Consider the following 7,420-nt stretch of genomic DNA (forward strand, 5'->3'; position numbering starts at 1 on the left):
TAATCTATGACGTTGTATGTATCACTTTCTCTCTCTCTCTCCCTCTCCCTCTTTAACTCTTACTCTCTATATTTTTATGTTGAGCGCGTGTGTAAGAATGACGTTCCAGGTAGAAGGGATGAAATATAAAAGTTGCTAGAAACAACAGCCAAATCTCCCTTAAATCACACAAAGTAAACGGAATTTTAAAAATCTAATTACTGCACTGGAAAGTTCACATCGAGAAAATTCCATTGATGTAAAAAAATTTACGAAAAAGTGGAAAATGTGGATTTCTATAAACATTCAAAAAGGCTTCACACAAACACACAACTTCAGATTTATATATTAAGATAAGAGAAAAACTGAATATGAAACAGAGACTGGCCCAAACTGAAGGCCCTATGACATGACGGTAAAAAACAAAATCTGTCACTACAATTTAAAAACAAATCAACATCAACATCTTCATTACAAGACAAGTTTCACTCTCGGGTAAGTCTTTCACTGTTGTTTAGAAGAGCAACATTGAATTTAATAAAAAATAACAACTAATTAATCAATAATGTATTCACCCTTATTGTTTACGACTTCTTCCCAACGTTCAACAAGATTTTCAATATCTCGTGGGTAGAAATCACCTGATTTCGACTCGAAAAATTGATCCAACCAAGCTCTCAATTCTGCATCAGTATTGAACGAAACTCCGCGCATAGCATTTGAAAGAGATCGAAAGAAGTGGAAATCCGTTGGTGCCAAATCAGGAGAGTACGGCGGGTGTGGCAGCACTTCCCAGCCATGCGTTTGAATGGCTTCCTTGGTCATATTGGCGATATGAGGGCGGATGTCGTCGTGTAGCAGAAGAACTCCATGCTGCCGATTAGGTCTTTTCTCTTGAATAGCCATGTTGAGTCGTTCCATCTGTTGAACATAGAGTTCCGCGTTGACCGTTTGGTTCCGTTCAAGCAATTCGTAATGGATAATCCCTTCCCAGTCCCACTTTGCGCACAACATAGTTTTACGCGGATGAAGGTCTTGTTTCACGCGTGATGTCGCTTGTTTACAGCGGCTAAGCCATTCCTTACGCTGCTTCATATTGATGTACAGGCACCATTTTTCGTCGCCAGTAACGATTCGGTGAAGAAATCGTTGCTTATGTCCATGAGTTGAGCGGTGACGAGCAAGCAAACCAGCGGAGATTGTGGTTCGTTGATTTTTTGTTGTCACTTAAAGCATGCGGAACCCATGCTCCATAATTCTGAACCTTTCCCATCGACTGAAGATGCTTTTCTATAGTAGTGTGAGAGCATTCCATTTTCTCTGCCAGTTCCCTTGTCGTTTCACGAAAATTTTTGTGCAAAATTTGGTTTAATCGCTCTTCATCGAACTCAACTGGACGGCCAGAACGAGGTGCGTCTATGAGGTAAACACTTCCATTTTTGAACTTGGCATACCAATCACGAGCGGTTCTTTCAGCAATGGCACTCTCCCCATACACAGCACAAATGTCATGAGCAGCTTTTACGGCCTTAGAACCTTGATTAAAAGCAAAACGAAGGAGGTGTTAAAAATGCTCGTTTTTCTTTAACTTGTGTGACGGACGGAGGTGAGTACTGTATCTTATTTACAATGCTTTTGGTTTGTAAGATATAATAAATATTATTATATCTTAAGTAAGAAGCTATGATGGTAAACTCGTCACTTATAACTTAATTATAAGTATTTATCACCATGCATAACTCTTAATTCAGGCTGCGTAAATGTTATAATGAATTATACACATCAAGACGCTGAACGTGCGTTTTATGCGTGCATGTATGTTGAAGATATGGATTCGTATTCTTTTAACCGTTACATAAAAAAAGTAGACAGTTTCATAAATACAGAAATAAATTTAACAAGTTGAAAGAACGTGAAGTAAAAGAAAATAATTTCTACATTAGTTTATTTACGTATATAAGTATTAATGGAAAGTTAACATTTTGTCGTAATTATTATAACTTAAAATCTGTACTAACGTTCACAACAATTCAATCTTGTTGGATTTGAGTAATAAACATGACATAAAGATTAGCCAATACTCAAAAGAGTGAGTGTCGTGGATTTGAGTGAAAACCAACGATCACTGGAGAGTGGGTATCGTGGATTTGAGTGACAATCAACGATCACTGAATAATTCCCCAAAAATCAGGGTTTTTATAACTGCTCATACACGAATTCTAAGAACCGTACTTCGTGAAAGATTTTTTTAACGAAAGTTTAGAATTCGTATATGGGCAGTGATTTTTAACCAATGAGAAATCAACAATTTCTCCTGTTCGGGCAAACGAACCTATGTTCTCTCTCAGCCTCTTATGAGTTTGCTACACTTGACATACCATTTTAATGATCTGAAAATAAACAAAAATTAACTAAAATTAACTAGAAAAAAAAAAAAAAATCCAAAATGATTCAAAACTAGAATTCTCGAAAAAAATAGATTCTAAAATTTAAAAACGCAGTAAATTCCAAAATTAAAAAGAATGGCGGGAACTTAGTTGCCAACCCAATAATTATTAACAAAAACATTGCAACAAGTGGAGAAGGTTTTGCGGAACTCCTCCCGAAAATTCCACCGGACAGGATGTTAATCTGAACAGATACGGATATGTATCTGGATTTGAAACAGAAATTCCCAAGGACATTCGAGGGTTTAGTAAGTACTACCCACCCCCGCAAAAAAAAAACCTCCTAGAAAAACCCTCCCCACTCCTCCCTCGATCAAAAAGAAGACTATGTCAACAGTCATCCCTGAAGACCAAGGTATGTAACTCCATTTTTACCCTCTAAGTTAAATGACTACACTTAGAGCTGCCTGTGTAAATAATGTTCGGGGCATGGGTTCAATTTCGAAGGAGGGTTACCTGCTCAACGATCTCAGGTCCCTAAATTTAGATGTGACAGCTATTAATGAGACGAGAATTGCCGGGAAACATGCTCTTGCATCCATTTTCGAAGACTACGAGGTATTCTCGTCTTATGGTCTGTTGGGAGCGGGTAGCAGTGTAGCAGTGTTATTCTGAAAATCTTTAGGTCTCAAAGTAAGGGCAATCTTCATGGAACCGGACGATAGGTTGGCAGTCCTAGATGTGAATGGCGGTGAAGGTGGAACCTTTAGATTGGTGGCCGTGTATGCTCCGACAGGGGCTGAGAGGCCAGATTTCTTCAGGCATCTAGAAACATTCCTGGGAACGTCTCGTACTTTAGTACAAGTGGGGGGCTGGAATAGTATTTTGGACGTGCAGAAGGACTGTATGGGTCTTGTACATAGAAGAAGTGGGTGTAAAAGCCTCGAAAACCTGCTCAGAAACTTCCTGCTCTCTGACAGGTATCAGTTGGATTTCCCTGATGTGCCAGTGTGGGCATAGAGCAATCACATTGGGTCATCCAGATCGTATCTAGATAGAGTATTTGTTAGGTCAGTGGATAAGGATAGCATAGGTGACCACGATTCAAATTGGTCGGTTACACAGACCACAAATTTGTGATCAGCACAGTCGATTTAGATAAGGCGCGTAGACAGGGATCCGGTTACTGGAAGTTCAACACGTCCTTTCCGGCACGCAAGGACTACAGGGACCAGATTAGCGAACTAGTTAAGTGGCAGATAACGGGGGAAATCGTCAACAACCGGTGTCGGATAGCCCCGAAGAGGGCGATTAGTGCAGAATCGATAGAGTTTAGCTAAGAGTTATTAATGGAAAGTAATAAATTAGAGAGAGAACTAGTGCGTAAACTAGAAAAGGCGATTAGTGTTAGCGGCGAGAATGGCTCTTGACCATTTCTTTGAGGCGAAACACAAAGGTTGTGTTGTCAGAGCTAAGGCCCGTGCGCTAATACATGAGGGAACTAAAGCCGTCCGATGGGCTCGAACGGTGGAGACGCAACGTGGCAACAAAACTATGATCGGTACTTAGTTTATCCATCCCGAAAGGCAAAAACAACCTCGCCGGAATTTGAACTCATAAGGTAAAACTGGAAGAAATGCTGTGAAGCATTTTGTCCGGCGTGCAAACGTTTCTTCCGGCTCGCCGGTACGAGTCACGCAATTTTAGAGGGAGAGGGTTAGTCGATTACATCGATCCTATAGCTTAACTGATACTTATTTTATCGACTCCGAAAGGTTGAAGAGCAAAGTTGACGGCGGGAATTTAGCTCAAGAGTAACATAAGCTTATCGTATACAGTGCTCAGGTGCATTACAACTCATCGGAGAAAGATGAAAGTCAAAGTTTACCTTGGCGAGATTTGAGCTCATGATATAGAGAACTCGGAACAAATGCCGGAAAGCATTTTTAGAATACATTTTAACGACGGGTTATATTGGCAATTGCATTTAAGTATTTTGTTGCTGGCACTCCAGTTGATCCGATTAACGGAACAGCCTGCTCGTGAAATTAACGTGCAAGTTGCTGAGCACTCCACAGACACGTAGTTCACGGGGATATTCAGCGTGACACAGTGTGACAAGGCTGACCCTTTGAATTACAGGCACAACAGAAGCAGGAAGTAAGAGTGAGAGAAAGTTGTGGTGGAAGAGTACAGCAGGGTTTGCCACCATCCCCTGCCGGAGCCTCGTGGAGCTTTAGGTGTTTTCGCTCAATAAACACTCACGACGCCCGGTCTGGGAATCGAAACCGCGAGTCCGCTGCCCTAACCACTGGGCCATTGCGCCTCCACGCATTTAAGTATTTTAGGTATAAACACAGAATGACTTAAAAACTCATGTTAACATCTAAATTTGAAGATAAAATGAAAACAAGCAAAAAAAAAAAAAAAAAAAAAAAAAAAAAAAAAAAAAAATTCTAACCATGAATATAAAACTGTTTAGAAAAATATGTTAAGCTAAAAAATAACTTCGTTTTCTTTACGTTTTTGTTTCGATATTAACTGCATAAAATACTTTTATAATATTTCTTTGTCAGAACATTATTTAAGATGAGTTTCTATTTTAGTTCATTTTCCTCAGACCATCAGTAATTCAAAATTATTGATCTCTAACAGTCTAACTTGGGTACAAGACCACACATTTGGGGATTTGTAACTGTGTAGTTAACTGGTATCAATTTTATTGACCCAAGACAACAAAGTTAACCTTGGGAAAATTCGAACTCGAATTTAAATAGCCGTAAATGGAAATAGTTATAACGAATCCGTTAATCTATCGATGATATTAGCTTCAAATTTTTCTGACTTCACTCATTTAACATCCCCATCATCTCCGAGAAGAGTATGGAAAAACTAGATACGTTCACCTTACCCAGGACTAATTGATACAAATTAAAAATGAGTAAGACATCTAAAGAAACATATTTAGGTTGAGGTTGATAGTGGTGATGAAGAAACAGAAGTTAAGAAAATAAACTGGTTGCTTATTTACCTGAGATCTGGAGATTAAGCGCCTTTTCCGTCGAGATGACCTTACCCCATTGTCAGCCTTCGCTGTATTCTTAGAAACAAAACTTTTAGTGAAGAATGACAATGGCATCGTTAAATAAAATGTTGATGCTCGATTTAAAGAGTCGTTAGTTTATATATCTCGCTCTCAATAACTCTGCTAATTCCTATCCTCTGTCCTGGTGTAAGTCCCGAAAACCTACCTGGTATGCTAAATAAATAAAATATAAGGAAATAGAAATGAAATGTCTAACTTTACGGCAAGTCAAAGAGTACTTTCGGTAGTTTTTCTCAAATTCACTAAAAGGATTTTACAAATAAAATCCTTTTAGCGAATAGATTAGAACAGGATATCAACATTTGTCTGTTTAATTAATATCTAAACCTAAGCAGAAATCATGAAACAGTATAACACTTGTCTCCCTTGTTTCTTGTTGTGCTCCTCTGTTGTCATGGTAACGGCTCATTACTCTTCGCTTTTAGAAATAACGTATACCTTAATACAGTGCTCCATAAAGAAAATACTGTAGAAAAAATGTCGATCGCAGCTGCGATTAAATAACAGTTTAATAATTTCTAATGGGCATAACACTTTTCCATTCTTTTATTACTTATATTGATTTAAAAAAAAATCAATATTGTTTATTTTTCAACGTGTCCACTAAGGAGAAACCGTTCCCAGTTTTTGAGCGACATTTTAATTATTGATCTCGGAGAGATGAAAGGCAAAGGTGGCCTTGACGGGATTTGAATTCAGAGCACAGTGCCGGGGAAAAAAATACTACAAGTAATTCTATGCTATGTAAACATAAATTTATAATCTCCACAAACCCATATTTTCCATAATTCTGTATTCCCTATTTAGTGATCAATCAACCGAGTCAGTAGAGTGCTGGACAAAATACCTTGTGCTTCGATTAATAAATTACCAGCCCAATACTGTATTCGATTCTCCTCATTTCACCAGTAGGAATCCAGTTGGTTGAACAACTGAATGCTCATCGTCGAGACCAATGGAGAATCCATGACATGACTACTTCCCTAATACTATGTGTCCTCGCTATTCTATACTCTCGGAAATTCCCTCATAATTCTTCTCTTCACAATGTATATATTTTTTCCAGATTTTTTCTTATCTCCAATCTGGAGCCTTGAAATACTCCAGCCCAGATCCCACACCTATGAATTCCCTATTTACTTTTCTCTTCCTCTCATCACCTCTGTACTGTTTCACCACCCCACACTCACCAATACCCCCAGAATGTCAGATCTCTTGATTTCACATCCTATTTATGTTCTACCTGCACAGTGTTTACTTGCAAAATTTTAAGAGGAACATTGATGGTGTCAAACCCACTGGTCTAGGAGAGCCTGCATAAGCTGTGAGTACTGTCCCTTTCTTCAAACCTAGCAAGCAAAAATTATAAAAATAATAAGATATAACTGTCCCTTTACCTCCTGTCTCCCTGTCACTCTCTATGTACAAGAAAGAACAAGGTGTTGTTTGAATATCACTTCTGGTAACATTAATATGACTGCTGACCAAGGTGTCTTCAAATTTGTGGTTTTTCAAGCCACTTTATAGACAACCTATTGGTTTAAGTCACATTACATTACACACCTTCCTTCCAAGCACTTCTGTAAACAGCAAAAGTGAGCATGAACAGCAAAATTTAAGGTCAATCTGTACCAAGCAGCTTCACACTGCATGCTTTAGCTTCGTTACTATAGCAACAGTCTGGATACTTATTGATCAGACCATGTATAATAGTTAAAACACTTCAAAACTGTGATTATCCAAGTAATTAAGAGGGGTAAAAAAAAATCTTACTTGAAGAGTTTATGTCAATAATAATAAACACACATGGTGGTTCAATATAATTTCTTTCTTGTTAGTTAATTGGTTAAATATCTAACCAACTAATTAATCAATCATTTGTTTCTATCTAGAAATCAAAGGAAACAACTACTATTCACTTCAAACTTTGCTTTTGTGGACATCAATG

At 38.2% G+C, this 7,420-nt stretch overlaps 1 long non-coding RNA gene across 1 annotated transcript; it reads right to left on the reverse strand.

Annotated features, from left to right (window-relative positions):
- Positions 1-1,907: 1,907 nt before the first annotated feature.
- Positions 1,908-5,842, reverse strand: LOC128247926 (uncharacterized). Its single transcript, XR_008264269.1, has 2 exons — positions 5,398-5,842; positions 1,908-2,369 (listed from the first exon to the last, which is right to left on the reverse strand). It is a non-coding gene; the product is annotated as an uncharacterized LOC128247926 (long non-coding RNA).
- Between the last annotated feature and the right edge of the window lie 1,578 nt (positions 5,843-7,420).

Source organism: Octopus bimaculoides, chromosome 5 (genome assembly GCF_001194135.2).
Source record: "Octopus bimaculoides isolate UCB-OBI-ISO-001 chromosome 5, ASM119413v2, whole genome shotgun sequence".
Taxonomy (NCBI): domain Eukaryota; kingdom Metazoa; phylum Mollusca; class Cephalopoda; order Octopoda; family Octopodidae; genus Octopus; species Octopus bimaculoides.